Below are 20,322 nucleotides of genomic sequence, written 5' to 3' on the forward strand. Positions count from 1 at the left end.
GAGTTGAGGTCCGAACGCTATGGTTAGCTACTAGTCATAGACCCAACTTGATATTGTGTGAATCATTATAGAGTCACAGGACTTTGGGTGTGGTTGGGAATTGACTTGTCTGGGCAAAGATTTAGGACTGAAGTGTAGGTGGCTGAACCCACAGAGGTTAAATAACAGAAAGCTCCCTTAATCAGTTAGAAAGAAAATAACCATTTTGGATTGGAAATGAACAACTTTAAGAAACACAAGCAGGACAGTGCCTATCTACCAACTCAAGGAGGTACTGTATTAAACAGCTGTAGTCTCTCTTTGTGAAATATTTAGTGACAATCACATCCTGGCAAAGAAATTGTTAGCAGAGGACAGTTTCGATCTACCGACCTCTGGGTTATGGGCCCAGCACGCTTCCGCTGCGCCACTCTGCTCTTAATCACCCCAGATGGGACTTGAACCCATATCCCTGGTTTAAGAGAACAGTCCCTTATTTATCAACTGAAGGAGGTGCTGTGTTAAACAGCTGTAGTCCCTCTTTGTGAAAGATTTTCAGACAATCACATCCTGGTAAAACATTGCTAGCAGAGGATAGTTTGGATATATTGACCTCTGGGTTATGGGCCCAGCTTGTTCCGCTGTCCCAATCTGCTGTTAATCACCCCAGATGGGACTTGAAACCTCTGATGAGCTCCAGGAGAAAAACATCTGTTTCCGCCCGGTCTCGAACCGGGGACCTTTCGCGTGTTAGGCGAACGTGATAACCACTACACTACGGAAACTGATTGTGCCTTTGGAAGACAGACAGCGGACTGCCTGGTCTAAGCTGAACAATACTTGGTTAGCTCCAGCTTAGGAGCTAGGCTACATGCTACATGCTACTTGCTGTTGGCTGGTCTTCATGAGGGCGAACTGCACTAATTCGGGCTCATAGTGGCCTTAATCACGAGCTAATATGACTAAGCTACATGTGATAGCAGCTTTATGATGTTTTATAAATGTACTGACACAGGCTCGTTCAACCACTATAACTAAGATCACCTTTTTTTTTTGCCTGTTAACGGATGACATGTGTTACAAGCTAGCAGCCTTAGTGACGAGCTAACGGTGACGTCACTTGTAAAGCAAGTGAAAACAAAGAATAAGTGTTTCCGCCCGGTTTCGAACCGGGGACCTTTCGCGTGTGAGGCGAACGTGATAACCACTACACTACGGAAACTGAGTCGACAATGGTAGGTCGTGATCGGATGGTGTTACATTAGTTAATATTGATTAAATAGGTTAAAGAATTATACTCCCCGTCGGGGAATCGAACCCCGGTCTTCCGCGTGACAGGCGGAGATACTGTCCACTATACTAACGAGGAGAGGTGAGAGGTCCCACGTGACCACGCCCAACCAATAACAAAACTGCCTCAATCGCATCCTGGCAAAATAATTGTTAGCAGTGGAAATTATCTCTGGGTTATGGGCCCAGCGCGCATCCGCTGCGCCACTCTGCTTTTAATCCACCTGTATGGGACTTGAACCCATACAGGCTGAAGCTTTCAGGTATTTAACCTCTTTAGGCCTTTTTTAATTGACAGTGGTTAGGTTAAACAGATAGGTCGTTGAAACCTCCACCAGCTCGTGGGTCATTGGGTGTTACTTGAGTTAATATTGATTAAAGACTTATACTCCCCGTCGGGGAATCGAACCCCGGTCTTCCGCGTGACAGGCGGAGATACTGTCCACTATACTAACGAGGAGAGGTGAGAGGTGCCATGTGACCACGGCCACCCAATCATAAAACTGCCTCAACCACATCCTGGCAAAATAATTGTTAGCAGAGGATAGTTTCGATCTATCGACCTCTGGGTTATGGGCCCAGCACGCTTCCGCTGCGCCACTCTGCTCTCAACCACCCCAGATGGGACTTGAAACCTCTGATGAGCTCCAGGAGAAAAACATCTGTTTCCGCCCGGTCTCGAACCGGGGACCTTTCGCGTGTTAGGCGAACGTGATAACCACTACACTACGGAAACTGATTGTGCCTTTGGAAGACAGACAGCGGACTGGCTGGTCTAAGCTGAACAATACTTGGTTAGCTCCAGCTTAGGAGCTAGGCTACATGCTACATGCTACATGCTACTTGCTGTTGGCTGGTCTTCATGAGGGCGAACTGCACTAATTCGGGCTCATAGTGGCCTTAATCACGAGCTAATATGACTAAGCTACATGTGATAGCAGCTTTATGATGTTTTATAAATGTACTGACACAGGCTCGTTCAACCACTATAACTAAGATCACCTTTTTTTTTTGCCTGTTAACGGATGACATGTGTTACAAGCTAGCAGCCTTAGTGACGAGCTAACGGTGACGTCACTTGTGAAGCAAGTGAAAACAAAGAATAAGTGTTTCCGCCCGGTTTCGAACCGGGGACCTTTCGCGTGTGAGGCGAACGTGATAACCACTACACTACGGAAACTGAGTCGACAATGGTAGGTCGTGATCGGATGGTGTTACATTAGTTAATATTGATTAAATAGGTTAAAGAATTATACTCCCCGTCGGGGAATCGAACCCCGGTCTTCCGCGTGACAGGCGGAGATACTGTCCACTATACTAACGAGGAGAGGTGAGAGGTCCCACGTGACCACGCCCAACCAATAACAAAACTGCCTCAATCGCATCCTGGCAAAGTAATTGTTAGCAGTGGAAATTATCTCTGGGTTATGGGCCCAGCGCGCATCCGCTGCGCCACTCTGCTTTTAATCCACCTGTATGGGACTTGAACCCATACAGGCTGAAGCTTTCAGGTATTTAACCTCTTTAGGCCTTTTTTAATTGACAGTGGTTAGGTTAAACAGATAGGTCGTTGAAACCTCCACCAGCTCGTGGGTCATTGGGTGTTAATATTGATTAAAGACTTATACTCCCCGTCGGGGAATCGAACCCCGGTCTTCCGCGTGACAGGCGGAGATACTGTCCACTATACTAACGAGGAGAGGTGAGAGGTGCCATGTGACCACGGCCACCCAATCATAAAACTGCCTCAACCACATCCTGGCAAAATAATTGTTAGCAGAGGATAGTTTCGATCTATCGACCTCTGGGTTATGGGCCCAGCACGCTTCCGCTGCGCCACTCTGCTCTCAACCACCCCAGATGGGATTGAACCCACAATCCCTGGCTTAGGAGGCCAGTGCCTTATCCATTAGGCCACTGGGGCCCGATCGAAGGTGTTTTTCCACCTAATTTCTCTTGAAAACATGGCGCTATAGAGTGATATGTGCATAGGCAACTTGGTCTGCTTGTGTTTCTTGTAGACATTTTGCCTCTCATCCAAAAGGCTTGTTCACCTCTAACTGGAGGCTTTCAGGTATTTAACCTCTTAAGGTCTTTGTGTTGACAGTCGTTGGGTTAAACCGATAGGTCATTAACACCTCCACCAGCTCGTGGGTCATTGGGGTCCCCTGAGTTGAGGTCCGAACGCTATGGTTAGCTACTAGTCATAGACCCAACTTGATATTGTGTGAATCATTATAGAGTCACAGGACTTTGGGTGTGGTTGGGAATTGACTTGTCTGGGCAAAGATTTAGGACTGAAGTGTAGGTGGCTGAACCCACAGAGGTTAAATAACAGAAAGCTCCCTTAATCAGTTAGAAAGAAAATAACCATTTTGGATTGGAAATGAACAACTTTAAGAAACACAAGCAGGACAGTGCCTATCTACCAACTCAAGGAGGTACTGTATTAAACAGCTGTAGTCTCTCTTTGTGAAATATTTAGTGACAATCACATCCTGGCAAAGAAATTGTTAGCAGAGGACAGTTTCGATCTACCGACCTCTGGGTTATGGGCCCAGCACGCTTCCGCTGCGCCACTCTGCTCTTAATCACCCCAGATGGGACTTGAACCCATATCCCTGGTTTAAGAGAACAGTCCCTTATTTATCAACTGAAGGAGGTGCTGTGTTAAACAGCTGTAGTCCCTCTTTGTGAAAGATTTTCAGACAATCACATCCTGGTAAAACATTGCTAGCAGAGGATAGTTTGGATATATTGACCTCTGGGTTATGGGCCCAGCTTGTTCCGCTGTCCCAATCTGCTGTTAATCACCCCAGATGGGACTTGAAACCTCTGATGAGCTCCAGGAGAAAAACATCTGTTTCCGCCCGGTCTCGAACCGGGGACCTTTCGCGTGTTAGGCGAACGTGATAACCACTACACTACGGAAACTGATTGTGCCTTTGGAAGACAGACAGCGGACTGACTGGTCTAAGCTGAACAATACTTGGTTAGCTCCAGCTTAGGAGCTAGGCTACATGCTACATGCTACATGCTACTTGCTGTTGGCTGGTCTTCATGAGGCAAACTGCACTAATTCGGGCTCATAGTGGCCTTAATCACGAGCTAATATGACTAAGCTACATGTGATAGCAGCTTTATGATGTTTTATAAATGTACTGAAACAGGCTCGTTCAACCACTATAACTAAGATCACCTTTTTTTTTTGCCTGTTAACGGATGACATGTGTTACAAGCTAGCAGCCTTAGTGACGAGCTAACGGTGACGTCACTTGTAAAGCAAGTGAAAACAAAGAATAAGTGTTTCCGCCCGGTTTCGAACCGGGGACCTTTCGCGTGTGAGGCGAACGTGATAACCACTACACTACGGAAACTGAGTCGACAATGGTAGGTCGTGATCGGATGGTGTTACATTAGTTAATATTGATTAAATAGGTTAAAGAATTATACTCCCCATCGGGGAATCGAACCCCGGTCTTCCGCGTGACAGGCGGAGATACTGTCCACTATACTAACGAGGAGAGGTGAGAGGTCCCACGTGACCACGCCCAACCAATAACAAAACTGCCTCAATCGCATCCTGGCAAAGAAATTGTTAGCAGTGGAAATTATCTCTGGGTTATGGGCCCAGCGCGCATCCGCTGCGCCACTATGCTTTTAATCCACCTGTATGGGACTTGAACCCATACAGGCTGAAGCTTTCAGGTATTTAACCTCTTTAGGCCTTTTTTAATTGACAGTGGTTAGGTTAAACAGATAGGTCGTTGAAACCTCCACCAGCTCGTGGGTCATTGGGTGTTAATATTGATTAAAGACTTATACTCCCCGTCGGGGAATCGAACCCCGGTCTTCCGCGTGACAGGCGGAGATACTGTCCACTATACTAACGAGGAGAGGTGAGAGGTGCCATGTGACCACGGCCACCCAATCATAAAACTGCCTCAACCACATCCTGGCAAAATAATTGTTAGCAGAGGATAGTTTCGATCTATCGACCTCTGGGTTATGGGCCCAGCACGCTTCCGCTGCGCCACTCTGCTCTCAACCACCCCAGATGGGATTGAACCCACAATCCCTGGCTTAGGAGGCCAGTGCCTTATCCATTAGGCCACTGGGGCCCGATCGAAGGTGTTTTTCCACCTAATTTCTCTTGAAAACATGGCGCTATAGAGTGATATGTGCATAGGCAACTTGGTCTGCTTGTGTTTCTTGTAGACATTTTGCCTCTCATCCAAAAGGCTTGTTCACCTCTAACTGGAGGCTTTCAGGTATTTAACCTCTTAAGGTCTTTGTGTTGACAGTCGTTGGGTTAAACCGATAGGTCATTAACACCTCCACCAGCTCGTGGGTCATTGGGGTCCCCTGAGTTGAGGTCCGAACGCTATGGTTAGCTACTAGTCATAGACCCAACTTGATATTGTGTGAATCATTATAGAGTCACAGGACTTTGGGTGTGGTTGGGAATTGACTTGTCTGGGCAAAGATTTAGGACTGAAGTGTAGGTGGCTGAACCCACAGAGGTTAAATAACAGAAAGCTCCCTTAATCAGTTAGAAAGAAAATAACCATTTTGGATTGGAAATGAACAACTTTAAGAAACACAAGCAGGACAGTGCCTATCTACCAACTCAAGGAGGTACTGTATTAAACAGCTGTAGTCTCTCTTTGTGAAATATTTAGTGACAATCACATCCTGGCAAAGAAATTGTTAGCAGAGGACAGTTTCGATCTACCGACCTCTGGGTTATGGGCCCAGCACGCTTCCGCTGCGCCACTCTGCTCTTAATCACCCCAGATGGGACTTGAACCCATATCCCTGGTTTAAGAGAACAGTCCCTTATTTATCAACTGAAGGAGGTGCTGTGTTAAACAGCTGTAGTCCCTCTTTGTGAAAGATTTTCAGACAATCACATCCTGGTAAAACATTGCTAGCAGAGGATAGTTTGGATATATTGACCTCTGGGTTATGGGCCCAGCTTGTTCCGCTGTCCCAATCTGCTGTTAATCACCCCAGATGGGACTTGAAACCTCTGATGAGCTCCAGGAGAAAAACATCTGTTTCCGCCCGGTCTCGAACCGGGGACCTTTCGCGTGTTAGGCGAACGTGATAACCACTACACTACGGAAACTGATTGTGCCTTTGGAAGACAGACAGCGGACTGACTGGTCTAAGCTGAACAATACTTGGTTAGCTCCAGCTTAGGAGCTAGGCTACATGCTACATGCTACATGCTACTTGCTGTTGGCTGGTCTTCATGAGGCAAACTGCACTAATTCGGGCTCATAGTGGCCTTAATCACGAGCTAATATGACTAAGCTACATGTGATAGCAGCTTTATGATGTTTTATAAATGTACTGAAACAGGCTCGTTCAACCACTATAACTAAGATCACCTTTTTTTTTTGCCTGTTAACGGATGACATGTGTTACAAGCTAGCAGCCTTAGTGACGAGCTAACGGTGACGTCACTTGTAAAGCAAGTGAAAACAAAGAATAAGTGTTTCCGCCCGGTTTCGAACCGGGGACCTTTCGCGTGTGAGGCGAACGTGATAACCACTACACTACGGAAACTGAGTCGACAATGGTAGGTCGTGATCGGATGGTGTTACATTAGTTAATATTGATTAAATAGGTTAAAGAATTATACTCCCCATCGGGGAATCGAACCCCGGTCTTCCGCGTGACAGGCGGAGATACTGTCCACTATACTAACGAGGAGAGGTGAGAGGTCCCACGTGACCACGCCCAACCAATAACAAAACTGCCTCAATCGCATCCTGGCAAAGAAATTGTTAGCAGTGGAAATTATCTCTGGGTTATGGGCCCAGCGCGCATCCGCTGCGCCACTATGCTTTTAATCCACCTGTATGGGACTTGAACCCATACAGGCTGAAGCTTTCAGGTATTTAACCTCTTTAGGCCTTTTTTAATTGACAGTGGTTAGGTTAAACAGATAGGTCGTTGAAACCTCCACCAGCTCGTGGGTCATTGGGTGTTAATATTGATTAAAGACTTATACTCCCCGTCGGGGAATCGAACCCCGGTCTTCCGCGTGACAGGCGGAGATACTGTCCACTATACTAACGAGGAGAGGTGAGAGGTGCCATGTGACCACGGCCACCCAATCATAAAACTGCCTCAACCACATCCTGGCAAAATAATTGTTAGCAGAGGATAGTTTCGATCTATCGACCTCTGGGTTATGGGCCCAGCACGCTTCCGCTGCGCCACTCTGCTCTCAACCACCCCAGATGGGACTTGAACCCACAATCCCTGGCTTAGGAGGCCAGTGCCTTATCCATTAGGCCACTGGGGCCCGATTGAAGGTGTTTTTCCACCTAATTTCTCTTGAAAACATGGCGCTATAGAGTGATATGTGCATAGGCAACTTGGTCTGCTTGTGTTTCTTGTAGACATTTTGCCTCTCATCCAAAAGGCTTGTTCACCTCTAACTGGAGGCTTTCAGGTATTTAACCTCTTAAGGTCTTTGTGTTGACAGTCGTTGGGTTAAACCGATAGGTCATTAACACCTCCACCAGCTCGTGGGTCATTGGGGTCCCCTGAGTTGAGGTCCGAACGCTATGGTTAGCTACTAGTCATAGACCCAACTTGATATTGTGTGAATCATTATAGAGTCACAGGACTTTGGGTGTGGTTGGGAATTGACTTGTCTGGGAAAAGATTTAGGACTGAAGTGTAGGTGGCTGAACCCACAGAGGTTAAATAACAGAAAGCTCCCTTAATCAGTTAGAAAGAAAATAACCATTTTGGATTGGAAATGAACAACTTTAAGAAACACAAGCAGGACAGTGCCTATCTACCAACTCAAGGAGGTACTGTATTAAACAGCTGTAGTCTCTCTTTGTGAAATATTTAGTGACAATCACATCCTGGCAAAGAAATTGTTAGCAGAGGATAGTTTCGATCTATCGACCTCTGGGTTATGGGCCCAGCACGCTTCCGCTGCACCACTCTGCTCTTAATCACACCAGATGGGACTTGAACCCATATCCCTGGTTTAAGAGAACAGTCCCTTATTTATCAACTGAAGGAGGTGCTGTGTTAAACAGCTGTAGTCCCTCTTTGTGAAAGATTTTCAGACAATCACATCCTGGTAAAACATTGCTAGCAGAGGATAGTTTGGATATATTGACCTCTGGGTTATGGGCCCAGCTTCTTCCGCTGTCCCAATCTGCTGTTAATCACCCCAGATGGGACTTGAAACCTCTGATGAGCTCCAGGAGAAAAACATCTGTTTCCGCCCGGTCTCGAACCGGGGACCTTTCGCGTGTTAGGCGAACGTGATAACCACTACACTACGGAAACTGATTGTGGCTTTGGAAGACAGACAGCGGACTGGCTGGTCTAAGCTGAACAATACTTGGTTAGCTCCAGCTTAGGAGCTAGGCTACATGCTACATGCTACATGCTACTTGCTGTTGGCTGGTCTTCATGAGGGCGAACTGCACTAATTCGGGCTCATAGTGGCCTTAATCACGAGCTAATATGACTAAGCTACATGTGAAAGCAGCTTTATGATGTTTTATAAATGTACTGAAACAGGCTCGTTCAACCACTATAACTAAGATCACCTTTTTTTTTTGCCTGTTAACGGATGACATGTGTTACAAGCTAGCAGCCTTAGTGACGAGCTAACGGTGACGTCACTTGTAAAGCAAGTGAAAACAAAGAATAAGTGTTTCAGCCCGGTTTCGAACCGGGGACCTTTCGCGTGTGAGGCGAACGTGATAACCACTACACTACGGAAACTGAGTCGACAATGGTAGGTCGTGATCGGATGGTGTTACATTAGTTAATATTGATTAAATAGGTTAAAGACTTATACTCCCCGTCGGGGAATCGAACCCCGGTCTTCCGCGTGACAGGCGGAGATACTGTCCACTATACTAACGAGGAGAGGTGAGAGGTGCCATGTGACCACGGCCACCCAATCATAAAACTGCCTCAACCACATCCTGGCAAAATAATTGTTAGCAGAGGATAGTTTCGATCTATCGACCTCTGGGTTATGGGCCCAGCACGCTTCCGCTGCGCCACTCTGCTCTCAACCACCCCAGATGGGACTTGAACCCACAATCCCTGGCTTAGGAGGCCAGTGCCTTATCCATTAGGCCACTGGGGCCCGATTGAAGGTGTTTTTCCACCTAATTTCTCTTGAAAACATGGCGCTATAGAGTGATATGTGCATAGGCAACTTGGTCTGCTTGTGTTTCTTGTAGACATTTTGCCTCTCATCCAAAAGGCTTGTTCACCTCTAACTGGAGGCTTTCAGGTATTTAACCTCTTAAGGTCTTTGTGTTGACAGTCGTTGGGTTAAACCGATAGGTCATTAACACCTCCACCAGCTCGTGGGTCATTGGGGTCCCCTGAGTTGAGGTCCGAACGCTATGGTTAGCTACTAGTCATAGACCCAACTTGATATTGTGTGAATCATTATAGAGTCACAGGACTTTGGGTGTGGTTGGGAATTGACTTGTCTGGGAAAAGATTTAGGACTGAAGTGTAGGTGGCTGAACCCACAGAGGTTAAATAACAGAAAGCTCCCTTAATCAGTTAGAAAGAAAATAACCATTTTGGATTGGAAATGAACAACTTTAAGAAACACAAGCAGGACAGTGCCTATCTACCAACTCAAGGAGGTACTGTATTAAACAGCTGTAGTCTCTCTTTGTGAAATATTTAGTGACAATCACATCCTGTCAAAGAAATTGTTAGCAGAGGATAGTTTCGATCTATCGACCTCTGGGTTATGGGCCCAGCACGCTTCCGCTGCGCCACTCTGCTCTTAATCACACCAGATGGGACTTGAACCCATATCCCTGGTTTAAGAGAACAGTCCCTTATTTATCAACTGAAGGAGGTGCTGTGTTAAACAGCTGTAGTCCCTCTTTGTGAAAGATTTTCAGACAATCACATCCTGGTAAAACATTGCTAGCAGAGGATAGTTTGGATATATTGACCTCTGGGTTATGGGCCCAGCTTGTTCCGCTGTCCCAATCTGCTGTTAATCACCCCAGATGGGACTTGAAACCTCTGATGAGCTCCAGGAGAAAAACACCTGTTTCCGCCCGGTCTCGAACCGGGGACCTTTCGCGTGTTAGGCGAACGTGATAACCACTACACTACGGAAACTGATTGTGCCTTTGGAAGACAGACAGCGGACTGGCTGGTCTAAGCTGAACAATACTTGGTTAGCTCCAGCTTAGGAGCTAGGCTACATGCTACATGCTACATGCTACTTGCTGTTGGCTGGTCTTCATGAGGGCGAACTGCACTAATTCGGGCTCATAGTGGCCTTAATCACGAGCTAATATGACTAAGCTACATGTGATAGCAGCTTTATGATGTTTTATAAATGTACTGACACAGGCTCGTTCAACCACTATAACTAAGATCACCTTTTTTTTTTGCCTGTTAACGGATGACATATGTTACAAGCTAGCAGCCTTAGTGACGAGCTAACGGTGACGTCACTTGTAAAGCAAGTGAAAACAAAGAATAAGTGTTTCCGCCCGGTTTCGAACCGGGGACCTTTCGCGTGTGAGGCGAACGTGATAACCACTACACTACGGAAACTGAGTCGACAATGGTAGGTCGTGATCGGATGGTGTTACATTAGTTAATATTGATTAAATAGGTTAAAGAATTATACTCCCCGTCGGGGAATCGAACCCCGGTCTTCCGCGTGACAGGCGGAGATACTGTCCACTATACTAACGAGGAGAGGTGAGAGGTCCCACGTGACCACGCCCAACCAATAACAAAACTGCCTCAATCGCATCCTGGCAAAATAATTGTTAGCAGTGGAAATTATCTCTGGGTTATGGGCCCAGCGCGCATCCGCTGCGCCACTCTGCTTTTAATCCACCTGTATGGGACTTGAACCCATACAGGCTGAAGCTTTCAGGTATTTAACCTCTTTAGGCCTTTTTTAATTGACAGTGGTTAGGTTAAACAGATAGGTCGTTGAAACCTCCACCAGCTCGTGGGTCATTGGGTGTTACTTGAGTTAATATTGATTAAAGACTTATACTCCCCGTCGGGGAATCGAACCCCGGTCTTCCGCGTGACAGGCGGAGATACTGTCCACTATACTAACGAGGAGAGGTGAGAGGTGCCATGTGACCACGGCCACCCAATCATAAAACTGCCTCAACCACATCCTGGCAAAATAATTGTTAGCAGAGGATAGTTTCGATCTATCGACCTCTGGGTTATGGGCCCAGCACGCTTCCGCTGCGCCACTCTGCTCTCAACCACCCCAGATGGGACTTGAACCCACAATCCCTGGCTTAGGAGGCCAGTGCCTTATCCATTAGGCCACTGGGGCCCGATCGAAGGTGTTTTTCCACCTAATTTCTCTTGAAAACATGGCGCTATAGAGTGATATGTGCATAGGCAACTTGGTCTGCTTGTGTTTCTTGTAGACATTTTGCCTCTCATCCAAAAGGCTTGTTCACCTCTAACTGGAGGCTTTCAGGTATTTAACCTCTTAAGGTCTTTGTGTTGACAGTCGTTGGGTTAAACCGATAGGTCATTAACACCTCCACCAGCTCGTGGGTCATTGGGGTCCCCTGAGTTGAGGTCCGAACGCTATGGTTAGCTACTAGTCATAGACCCAACTTGATATTGTGTGAATCATTATAGAGTCACAGGACTTTGGGTGTGGTTGGGAATTGACTTGTCTGGGCAAAGATTTAGGACTGAAGTGTAGGTGGCTGAACCCACAGAGGTTAAATAACAGAAAGCTCCCTTAATCAGTTAGAAAGAAAATAACCATTTTGGATTGGAAATGAACAACTTTAAGAAACACAAGCAGGACAGTGCCTATCTACCAACTCAAGGAGGTACTGTATTAAACAGCTGTAGTCTCTCTTTGTAAAATATTTAGTGACAATCACATCCTGGCAAAGAAATTGTTAGCAGAGGACAGTTTCGATCTATCGACCTCTGGGTTATGGGCCCAGCACGCTTCCGCTGCGCCACTCTGCTCTTAATCACACCAGATGGGACTTGAACCCATATCCCTGGTTTAAGAGAACAGTCCCTTATTTATCAACTGAAGGAGGTGCTGTGTTAAACAGCTGTAGTCCCTCTTTGTGAAAGATTTTCAGACAATCACATCCTGGTAAAACATTGCTAGCAGAGGATAGTTTGGATATATTGACCTCTGGGTTATGGGCCCAGCTTGTTCCGCTGTCCCAATCTGCTGTTAATCACCCCAGATGGGACTTGAAACCTCTGATGAGCTCCAGGAGAAAAACACCTGTTTCCGCCCGGTCTCGAACCGGGGACCTTTCGCGTGTTAGGCGAACGTGATAACCACTACACTACGGAAACTGATTGTGCCTTTGGAAGACAGACAGCGGACTGGCTGGTCTAAGCTGAACAATACTTGGTTAGCTCCAGCTTAGGAGCTAGGCTACATGCTACATGCTACATGCTACTTGCTGTTGGCTGGTCTTCATGAGGGCGAACTGCACTAATTCGGGCTCATAGTGGCCTTAATCACGAGCTAATATGACAAAGCTACATGTGATAGCAGCTTTATGATGTTTTATAAATGTACTGACACAGGCTCGTTCAACCACTATAACTAAGATCACCTTTTTTTTTTGCCTGTTAACGGATGACATATGTTACAAGCTAGCAGCCTTAGTGACGAGCTAACGGTGACGTCACTTGTAAAGCAAGTGAAAACAAAGAATAAGTGTTTCCGCCCGGTTTCGAACCGGGGACCTTTCGCGTGTGAGGCGAACGTGATAACCACTACACTACGGAAACTGAGTCGACAATGGTAGGTCGTGATCGGATGGTGTTACATTAGTTAATATTGATTAAATAGGTTAAAGAATTATACTCCCCGTCGGGGAATCGAACCCCGGTCTTCCGCGTGACAGGCGGAGATACTGTCCACTATACTAACGAGGAGAGGTGAGAGGTCCCACGTGACCACGCCCAACCAATAACAAAACTGCCTCAATCGCATCCTGGCAAAATAATTGTTAGCAGTGGAAATTATCTCTGGGTTATGGGCCCAGCGCGCATCCGCTGCGCCACTCTGCTTTTAATCCACCTGTATGGGACTTGAACCCATACAGGCTGAAGCTTTCAGGTATTTAACCTCTTTAGGCCTTTTTTAATTGACAGTGGTTAGGTTAAACAGATAGGTCGTTGAAACCTCCACCAGCTCGTGGGTCATTGGGTGTTACTTGAGTTAATATTGATTAAAGACTTATACTCCCCGTCGGGGAATCGAACCCCGGTCTTCCGCGTGACAGGCGGAGATACTGTCCACTATACTAACGAGGAGAGGTGAGAGGTGCCATGTGACCACGGCCACCCAATCATAAAACTGCCTCAACCACATCCTGGCAAAATAATTGTTAGCAGAGGATAGTTTCGATCTATCGACCTCTGGGTTATGGGCCCAGCACGCTTCCGCTGCGCCACTCTGCTCTCAACCACCCCAGATGGGACTTGAACCCACAATCCCTGGCTTAGGAGGCCAGTGCCTTATCCATTAGGCCACTGGGGCCCGATCGAAGGTGTTTTTCCACCTAATTTCTCTTGAAAACATGGCGCTATAGAGTGATATGTGCATAGGCAACTTGGTCTGCTTGTGTTTCTTGTAGACATTTTGCCTCTCATCCAAAAGGCTTGTTCACCTCTAACTGGAGGCTTTCAGGTATTTAACCTCTTAAGGTCTTTGTGTTGACAGTCGTTGGGTTAAACCGATAGGTCATTAACACCTCCACCAGCTCGTGGGTCATTGGGGTCCCCTGAGTTGAGGTCCGAACGCTATGGTTAGCTACTAGTCATAGACCCAACTTGATATTGTGTGAATCATTATAGAGTCACAGGACTTTGGGTGTGGTTGGGAATTGACTTGTCTGGGCAAAGATTTAGGACTGAAGTGTAGGTGGCTGAACCCACAGAGGTTAAATAACAGAAAGCTCCCTTAATCAGTTAGAAAGAAAATAACCATTTTGGATTGGAAATGAACAACTTTAAGAAACACAAGCAGGACAGTGCCTATCTACCAACTCAAGGAGGTACTGTATTAAACAGCTGTAGTCTCTCTTTGTAAAATATTTAGTGACAATCACATCCTGGCAAAGAAATTGTTAGCAGAGGACAGTTTCGATCTATCGACCTCTGGGTTATGGGCCCAGCACGCTTCCGCTGCGCCACTCTGCTCTTAATCACCCCAGATGGGACTTGAACCCATATCCCTGGTTTAAGAGAACAGTCCCTTATTTATCAACTGAAGGAGGTGCTGTGTTAAACAGCTGTAGTCCCTCTTTGTGAAAGATTTTCAGACAATCACATCCTGGTAAAACATTGCTAGCAGAGGATAGTTTGGATATATTGACCTCTGGGTTATGGGCCCAGCTTGTTCCGCTGTCCCAATCTGCTGTTAATCACCCCAGATGGGACTTGAAACCTCTGATGAGCTCCATGAGAAAAACATCTGTTTCCGCCCGGTCTCGAACCGGGGACCTTTCGCGTGTTAGGCGAACGTGATAACCACTACACTACGGAAACTGATTGTGCCTTTGGAAGACAGACAGCGGACTGGCTGGTCTAAGCTGAACAATACTTGGTTAGCTCCAGCTTAGGAGCTAGGCTACATGCTACATGCTACATGCTACTTGCTGTTGGCTGGTCTTCATGAGGGCGAACTGCACTAATTCGGGCTCATAGTGGCCTTAATCACGAGCTAATATGACTAAGCTACATGTGATAGCAGCTTTATGATGTTTTATAAATGTACTGACACAGGCTCGTTCAACCACTATAACTAAGATCACCTTTTTTTTTTGCCTGTTAACGGATGACATGTGTTACAAGCTAGCAGCCTTAGTGACGAGCTAACGGTGACGTCACTTGTAAATCAAGTGAAAACAAAGAATAAGTGTTTCCGCCCGGTTTCGAACCGGGGACCTTTCGCGTGTGAGGCGAACGTGATAACCACTACACTACGGAAACTGAGTCGACAATGGTAGGTCGTGATCGGATGGTGTTACATTAGTTAATATTGATTAAATAGGTTAAAAAATTATACTCCCCGTCAGGGAATCGAACCCCGGTCTTCCGCGTGACAGGCGGAGATACTGTCCACTATACTAACGAGGAGAGGTGAGAGGTCCCACGTGACCACGCCCAACCAATAACAAAACTGCCTCTATCGCATCCTGGCAAAATAATTGTTAGCAGTGGAAATTATCTCTGGGTTATGGGCCCAGCGCGCATCCGCTGCGCCACTCTGCTTTTAATCCACCTGTATGGGACTTGAACCCATACAGGCTGAAGCTTTCAGGTATTTAACCTCTTTAGGCCTTTTTTAATTGACAGTGGTTGGGTTAAACAGATAGGTCGTTGAAACCTCCACCAGTTCGTAGGTCATTGGGTGTTACTTGAGTTAATATTGATTAAAGACTTATACTCCCCGTCGGGGAATCGAACCCCGGTCTTCCGCGTGACAGGCGGAGATACTGTCCACTATACTAACGAGGAGAGGTGAGAGGTGCCATGTGACCACGGCCACCCAATCATAAAACTGCCTGCACCACTTCCTGGCAAAATAATTGTTAGCAGAGGATAGTTTCGATCTATCGACCTCTGGGTTATGGGCCCAGCACGCTTCCGCTGCGCCACTCTGCTCTCAACCACCCCAGATGGGACTTGAACCCACAATCCCTGGCTTAGGAGGCCAGTGCCTTATCCATTAGGCCACTGGGGCCCGATCGAAGGTGTTTTTCCACCTAATTTCTCTTGAAAACATGGCGCTATAGAGTGATATGTGCATAGGCAACTTGGTCTGCTTGTGTTTCTTGTAGACATTTTGCCTCTCATCCAAAAGGCTTGTTCACCTCTAACTGGAGGCTTTCAGGTATTTAACCTCTTAAGGTCTTTGTGTTGACAGTCGTTGGGTTAAACCGATAGGTCATTAACACCTCCACCAGCTCGTGGGTCATTGGGGTCCCCTGAGTTGAGGTCCGAACGCTATGGTTAGCTACTAGTCATAGACCCAACTTGATATTGTGTGAATCATTATAGAGTCACAGGACTTTGGGTGTGGTTGGGAATTGACTTGTCTGGGCAAAGATTTAGGACTGAAGTGTAGGTGGCTGAACCCACAGAGGTTAAATAACAGAAAGCTCCCTTAATCAGTTAGAAAGAAAATAACCATTTTGGATTGGAAATGAACAACTTTAAGAAACACAAGCAGGACAGTGCCTATCTACCAACTCAAGGAGGTACTGTATTAAACAGCTGTAGTCTCTCTTTGTGAAATATTTAGTGACAATCACATCCTGGCAAAGAAATTGTTAGCAGAGGACAGTTTCGATCTATCGACCTCTGGGTTATGGGCCCAGCACGCTTCCGCTGCGCCACTCTGCTCTTAATCACCCCAGATGGGACTTGAACCCATATCCCTGGTTTAAGAGAACAGTCCCTTATTTATCAACTGAAGGAGGTGCTGTGTTAAACAGCTGTAGTCCCTCTTTGTGAAAGATTTTCAGACAATCACATCCTGGTAAAACATTGCTAGCAGAGGATAGTTTGGATATATTGACCTCTGGGTTATGGGCCCAGCTTGTTCCGCTGTCCCAATCTGCTGTTAATCACCCCAGATGGGACTTGAAACCTCTGATGAGCTCCAGGAGAAAAACATCTGTTTCCGCCCGGTCTCGAACCGGGGACCTTTCGCGTGTTAGGCGAACGTGATAACCACTACACTACGGAAACTGATTGTGCCTTTGGAAGACAGACAGCGGACTGGCTGGTCTAAGCTGAACAATACTTGGTTAGCTCCAGCTTAGGAGCTAGGCTACATGCTACATGCTACATGCTACTTGCTGTTGGCTGGTCTTCATGAGGGCGAACTGCACTAATTCGGGCTCATAGTGGCCTTAATCACGAGCTAATATGACTAAGCTACATGTGATAGCAGCTTTATGATGTTTTATAAATGTACTGACACAGGCTCGTTCAACCACTATAACTAAGATCACCTTTTTTTTTTGCCTGTTAACGGATGACATGTGTTACAAGCTAGCAGCCTTAGTGACGAGCTAACGGTGACGTCACTTGTAAAGCAAGTGAAAACAAAGAATAAGTGTTTCCGCCCGGTTTCGAACCGGGGACCTTTCGCGTGTGAGGCGAACGTGATAACCACTACACTACGGAAACTGAGTCGACAATGGTAGGTCGTGATCGGATGGTGTTACATTAGTTAATATTGATTAAATAGGTTAAAGAATTATACTCCCCGTCGGGGAATCGAACCCCGGTCTTCCGCGTGACAGGCGGAGAAACTGTCCACTATACTAACGAGGAGAGGTGAGAGGTCCCACGTGACCACGCCCAACGAATAACAAAACTGCCTCAATCGCATCCTGGCAAAATAATTGTTAGCAGTGGAAATTATCTCTGGGTTATGGGCCCAGCGCGCATCCGCTGCGCCACTCTGCTTTTAATCCACCTGTATGGGACTTGAACCCATACAGGCTGAAGCTTTCAGGTATTTAACCTCTTTAGGCCTTTTTTAATTGACAGTGGTTAGGTTAAACAGATAGGTCGTTGAAACCTCCACCAGCTCGTGGGTCATTGGGTGTTACTTGAGTTAATATTGATTAAAGACTTATACTCCCCGTCGGGGAATCGAACCCCGGTCTTCCGCGTGACAGGCGGAGATACTGTCCACTATACTAACGAGGAGAGGTGAGAGGTGCCATGTGACCACGGCCACCCAATCATAAAACTGCCTCAACCACATCCTGGCAAAATAATTGTTAGCAGAGGATAGTTTCGATCTATCGACCTCTGGGTTATGGGCCCAGCACGCTTCCGCTGCGCCACTCTGCTCTCAACCACCCCAGATGGGACTTGAACCCACAATCCCTGGCTTAGGAGGCCAGTGCCTTATCCATTAGGCCACTGGGGCCCGATCGAAGGTGTTTTTCCACCTAATTTCTCTTGAAAACATGGCGCTATAGAGTGATATGTGCATAGGCAACTTGGTCTGCTTGTGTTTCTTGTAGACATTTTGCCTCTCATCCAAAAGGCTTGTTCACGTCTAACTGGAGGCATTCAGGTATTTAACCTCTTAAGGTCTTTGTGTTGACAGTCGTTGGGTTAAACCAATAGGTCATTAACACCTCCACCAGCTCGTGGGTCATTGGGGTCCCCTGAGTTGAGGTCCGAACGCTATGGTTAGCTACTAGTCATAGACCCAACTTGATATTGTGTGAATCATTATAGAGTCACAGGACTTTGGGTGTGGTTGGGAATTGACTTGTCTGGGCAAAGATTTAGGACTGAAGTGTAGGTGGCTGAACCCACAGAGGTTAAATAACAGAAAGCTCCCTTAATCAGTTAGAAAGAAAATAACCATTTTGGATTGGAAATGAACAACTTTAAGAAATACAAGCAGGACAGTGCCTATCTACCAACTCAAGGAGGTACTGTATTAAACAGCTGTAGTCTCTCTTTGTGAAATATTTAGTGACAATCACATCCTGGCAAAGAAATTGTTAGCAGAGGACAGTTTCGATCTACCGACCTCTGGGTTATGGGCCCAGCACGCTTCCGCTGCGCCACTCTGCTCTTAATCACCCCAGATGGGACTTGAACCCATATCCCTGGTTTAAGAGAACAGTCCCTTATTTATCAACTGAAGGAGGTGCTGTGTTAAACAGCTGTAGTCCCTCTTTGTGAAAGATTTTCAGACAATCACATCCTGGTAAAACATTGCTAGCAGAGGATAGTTTGGATATATTGACCTCTGGGTTATGGGCCCAGCTTGTTCCGCTGTCCCAATCTGCTGTTAATCACCCCAGATGGGACTTGAAACCTCTGATGAGCTCCAGGAGAAAAACATCTGTTTCCGCCCGGTCTCGAACCGGGGACCTTTCGCGTGTTAGGCGAACGTGATAACCACTACACTACGGAAACTGATTGTGCCTTTGGAAGACAGACAGCGGACTGGCTGGTCTAAGCTGAACAATACTTGGTTAGCTCCAGCTTAGGAGCTAGGCTACATGCTACATGCTACATGCTACTTGCTGTTGGCTGGTCTTCATGAGGGCGAACTGCACTAATTCGGGCTCATAGTGGCCTTAATCACGAGCTAATATGACTAAGCTACATGTGATAGCAGCTTTATGATGTTTTATAAATGTACTGAAACAGGCTCGTTCAACCACTATAACTAAGATCACCTTTTTTTTTTGCCTGTTAACGGATGACATGTGTTACAAGCTAGCAGCCTTAGTGACGAGCTAACGGTGACGTCACTTGTAAAGCAAGTGAAAACAAAGAATAAGTGTTTCCGCCCGGTTTCGAACCGGGGACCTTTCGCGTGTGAGGCGAACGTGATAACCACTACACTACGGAAACTGAGTCGACAATGGTAGGTCGTGATCGGATGGTGTTACATTAGTTAATATTGATTAAATAGGTTAAAGAATTATACTCCCCATCGGGGAATCGAACCCCGGTCTTCCGCGTGACAGGCGGAGATACTGTCCACTATACTAACGAGGAGAGGTGAGAGGTCCCACGTGACCACGCCCAACCAATAACAAAACTGCCTCAATCGCATCCTGGCAAAGTAATTGTTAGCAGTGGAAATTATCTCTGGGTTATGGGCCCAGCGCGCATCCGCTGCGCCACTCTGCTTTTAATCCACCTGTATGGGACTTGAACCCATACAGGCTGAAGCTTTCAGGTATTTAACCTCTTTAGGCCTTTTTTAATTGACAGTGGTTAGGTTAAACAGATAGGTCGTTGAAACCTCCACCAGCTCGTGGGTCATTGGGTGTTAATATTGATTAAAGACTTATACTCCCCGTCGGGGAATCGAACCCCGGTCTTCCGCGTGACAGGCGGAGATACTGTCCACTATACTAACGAGGAGAGGTGAGAGGTGCCATGTGACCACGGCCACCCAATCATAAAACTGCCTCAACCACATCCTGGCAAAATAATTGTTAGCAGAGGATAGTTTCGATCTATCGA

The 20,322-nt window shown here is 46.5% G+C and overlaps 1 protein-coding gene and 45 non-coding genes across 46 annotated transcripts in view; 1 reads left to right on the forward strand and 45 right to left on the reverse strand.

The window, feature by feature from the left end:
• sema3h (sema domain, immunoglobulin domain (Ig), short basic domain, secreted, (semaphorin) 3H) overlaps positions 1–20,322 on the forward strand; it is a 225,444-nt gene that overhangs the window by 71,040 nt on the left and 134,082 nt on the right. The window lies entirely within an intron of this gene.
• On the reverse strand, positions 692–764 carry trnav-aac (transfer RNA valine (anticodon AAC)). Its single transcript has one exon. It is a non-coding gene; the product is annotated as a tRNA-Val (tRNA).
• trnav-cac (transfer RNA valine (anticodon CAC)) lies at positions 1,129–1,201 on the reverse strand. Its single transcript has one exon. It is a non-coding gene; the product is annotated as a tRNA-Val (tRNA).
• trnad-guc (transfer RNA aspartic acid (anticodon GUC)) lies at positions 1,277–1,348 on the reverse strand. Its single transcript has one exon. It is a non-coding gene; the product is annotated as a tRNA-Asp (tRNA).
• On the reverse strand, positions 1,658–1,729 carry trnad-guc (transfer RNA aspartic acid (anticodon GUC)). Its single transcript has one exon. It is a non-coding gene; the product is annotated as a tRNA-Asp (tRNA).
• trnav-aac (transfer RNA valine (anticodon AAC)) lies at positions 1,933–2,005 on the reverse strand. Its single transcript has one exon. It is a non-coding gene; the product is annotated as a tRNA-Val (tRNA).
• trnav-cac (transfer RNA valine (anticodon CAC)) lies at positions 2,377–2,449 on the reverse strand. Its single transcript has one exon. It is a non-coding gene; the product is annotated as a tRNA-Val (tRNA).
• Positions 2,525–2,596, reverse strand: trnad-guc (transfer RNA aspartic acid (anticodon GUC)). The gene has a single exon. It is a non-coding gene; the product is annotated as a tRNA-Asp (tRNA).
• Positions 2,897–2,968, reverse strand: trnad-guc (transfer RNA aspartic acid (anticodon GUC)). The gene has a single exon. It is a non-coding gene; the product is annotated as a tRNA-Asp (tRNA).
• Positions 3,122–3,193, reverse strand: trnar-ccu (transfer RNA arginine (anticodon CCU)). Its single transcript has one exon. It is a non-coding gene; the product is annotated as a tRNA-Arg (tRNA).
• On the reverse strand, positions 4,131–4,203 carry trnav-aac (transfer RNA valine (anticodon AAC)). Its single transcript has one exon. It is a non-coding gene; the product is annotated as a tRNA-Val (tRNA).
• Positions 4,574–4,646, reverse strand: trnav-cac (transfer RNA valine (anticodon CAC)). Its single transcript has one exon. It is a non-coding gene; the product is annotated as a tRNA-Val (tRNA).
• On the reverse strand, positions 4,722–4,793 carry trnad-guc (transfer RNA aspartic acid (anticodon GUC)). Its single transcript has one exon. It is a non-coding gene; the product is annotated as a tRNA-Asp (tRNA).
• trnad-guc (transfer RNA aspartic acid (anticodon GUC)) lies at positions 5,094–5,165 on the reverse strand. The gene has a single exon. It is a non-coding gene; the product is annotated as a tRNA-Asp (tRNA).
• On the reverse strand, positions 5,319–5,390 carry trnar-ccu (transfer RNA arginine (anticodon CCU)). The gene has a single exon. It is a non-coding gene; the product is annotated as a tRNA-Arg (tRNA).
• On the reverse strand, positions 6,328–6,400 carry trnav-aac (transfer RNA valine (anticodon AAC)). The gene has a single exon. It is a non-coding gene; the product is annotated as a tRNA-Val (tRNA).
• trnav-cac (transfer RNA valine (anticodon CAC)) lies at positions 6,771–6,843 on the reverse strand. The gene has a single exon. It is a non-coding gene; the product is annotated as a tRNA-Val (tRNA).
• Positions 6,919–6,990, reverse strand: trnad-guc (transfer RNA aspartic acid (anticodon GUC)). The gene has a single exon. It is a non-coding gene; the product is annotated as a tRNA-Asp (tRNA).
• trnad-guc (transfer RNA aspartic acid (anticodon GUC)) lies at positions 7,291–7,362 on the reverse strand. Its single transcript has one exon. It is a non-coding gene; the product is annotated as a tRNA-Asp (tRNA).
• Positions 7,516–7,588, reverse strand: trnar-ccu (transfer RNA arginine (anticodon CCU)). Its single transcript has one exon. It is a non-coding gene; the product is annotated as a tRNA-Arg (tRNA).
• On the reverse strand, positions 8,526–8,598 carry trnav-aac (transfer RNA valine (anticodon AAC)). Its single transcript has one exon. It is a non-coding gene; the product is annotated as a tRNA-Val (tRNA).
• Positions 8,970–9,042, reverse strand: trnav-cac (transfer RNA valine (anticodon CAC)). The gene has a single exon. It is a non-coding gene; the product is annotated as a tRNA-Val (tRNA).
• On the reverse strand, positions 9,118–9,189 carry trnad-guc (transfer RNA aspartic acid (anticodon GUC)). Its single transcript has one exon. It is a non-coding gene; the product is annotated as a tRNA-Asp (tRNA).
• Positions 9,343–9,415, reverse strand: trnar-ccu (transfer RNA arginine (anticodon CCU)). The gene has a single exon. It is a non-coding gene; the product is annotated as a tRNA-Arg (tRNA).
• Positions 10,353–10,425, reverse strand: trnav-aac (transfer RNA valine (anticodon AAC)). The gene has a single exon. It is a non-coding gene; the product is annotated as a tRNA-Val (tRNA).
• trnav-cac (transfer RNA valine (anticodon CAC)) lies at positions 10,797–10,869 on the reverse strand. The gene has a single exon. It is a non-coding gene; the product is annotated as a tRNA-Val (tRNA).
• trnad-guc (transfer RNA aspartic acid (anticodon GUC)) lies at positions 10,945–11,016 on the reverse strand. Its single transcript has one exon. It is a non-coding gene; the product is annotated as a tRNA-Asp (tRNA).
• On the reverse strand, positions 11,326–11,397 carry trnad-guc (transfer RNA aspartic acid (anticodon GUC)). The gene has a single exon. It is a non-coding gene; the product is annotated as a tRNA-Asp (tRNA).
• On the reverse strand, positions 11,551–11,623 carry trnar-ccu (transfer RNA arginine (anticodon CCU)). Its single transcript has one exon. It is a non-coding gene; the product is annotated as a tRNA-Arg (tRNA).
• On the reverse strand, positions 12,561–12,633 carry trnav-aac (transfer RNA valine (anticodon AAC)). The gene has a single exon. It is a non-coding gene; the product is annotated as a tRNA-Val (tRNA).
• Positions 13,005–13,077, reverse strand: trnav-cac (transfer RNA valine (anticodon CAC)). Its single transcript has one exon. It is a non-coding gene; the product is annotated as a tRNA-Val (tRNA).
• Positions 13,153–13,224, reverse strand: trnad-guc (transfer RNA aspartic acid (anticodon GUC)). Its single transcript has one exon. It is a non-coding gene; the product is annotated as a tRNA-Asp (tRNA).
• trnad-guc (transfer RNA aspartic acid (anticodon GUC)) lies at positions 13,534–13,605 on the reverse strand. Its single transcript has one exon. It is a non-coding gene; the product is annotated as a tRNA-Asp (tRNA).
• On the reverse strand, positions 13,759–13,831 carry trnar-ccu (transfer RNA arginine (anticodon CCU)). Its single transcript has one exon. It is a non-coding gene; the product is annotated as a tRNA-Arg (tRNA).
• On the reverse strand, positions 14,769–14,841 carry trnav-aac (transfer RNA valine (anticodon AAC)). Its single transcript has one exon. It is a non-coding gene; the product is annotated as a tRNA-Val (tRNA).
• On the reverse strand, positions 15,213–15,285 carry trnav-cac (transfer RNA valine (anticodon CAC)). Its single transcript has one exon. It is a non-coding gene; the product is annotated as a tRNA-Val (tRNA).
• trnad-guc (transfer RNA aspartic acid (anticodon GUC)) lies at positions 15,742–15,813 on the reverse strand. The gene has a single exon. It is a non-coding gene; the product is annotated as a tRNA-Asp (tRNA).
• trnar-ccu (transfer RNA arginine (anticodon CCU)) lies at positions 15,967–16,039 on the reverse strand. Its single transcript has one exon. It is a non-coding gene; the product is annotated as a tRNA-Arg (tRNA).
• Positions 16,977–17,049, reverse strand: trnav-aac (transfer RNA valine (anticodon AAC)). Its single transcript has one exon. It is a non-coding gene; the product is annotated as a tRNA-Val (tRNA).
• trnav-cac (transfer RNA valine (anticodon CAC)) lies at positions 17,421–17,493 on the reverse strand. Its single transcript has one exon. It is a non-coding gene; the product is annotated as a tRNA-Val (tRNA).
• On the reverse strand, positions 17,950–18,021 carry trnad-guc (transfer RNA aspartic acid (anticodon GUC)). Its single transcript has one exon. It is a non-coding gene; the product is annotated as a tRNA-Asp (tRNA).
• Positions 18,175–18,247, reverse strand: trnar-ccu (transfer RNA arginine (anticodon CCU)). Its single transcript has one exon. It is a non-coding gene; the product is annotated as a tRNA-Arg (tRNA).
• trnav-aac (transfer RNA valine (anticodon AAC)) lies at positions 19,185–19,257 on the reverse strand. Its single transcript has one exon. It is a non-coding gene; the product is annotated as a tRNA-Val (tRNA).
• Positions 19,629–19,701, reverse strand: trnav-cac (transfer RNA valine (anticodon CAC)). The gene has a single exon. It is a non-coding gene; the product is annotated as a tRNA-Val (tRNA).
• trnad-guc (transfer RNA aspartic acid (anticodon GUC)) lies at positions 19,777–19,848 on the reverse strand. The gene has a single exon. It is a non-coding gene; the product is annotated as a tRNA-Asp (tRNA).
• trnad-guc (transfer RNA aspartic acid (anticodon GUC)) lies at positions 20,149–20,220 on the reverse strand. The gene has a single exon. It is a non-coding gene; the product is annotated as a tRNA-Asp (tRNA).

Source organism: Platichthys flesus, chromosome 7 (assembly GCF_949316205.1).
Source record: "Platichthys flesus chromosome 7, fPlaFle2.1, whole genome shotgun sequence".
Taxonomy (NCBI): Eukaryota; Metazoa; Chordata; class Actinopteri; order Pleuronectiformes; family Pleuronectidae; genus Platichthys; species Platichthys flesus.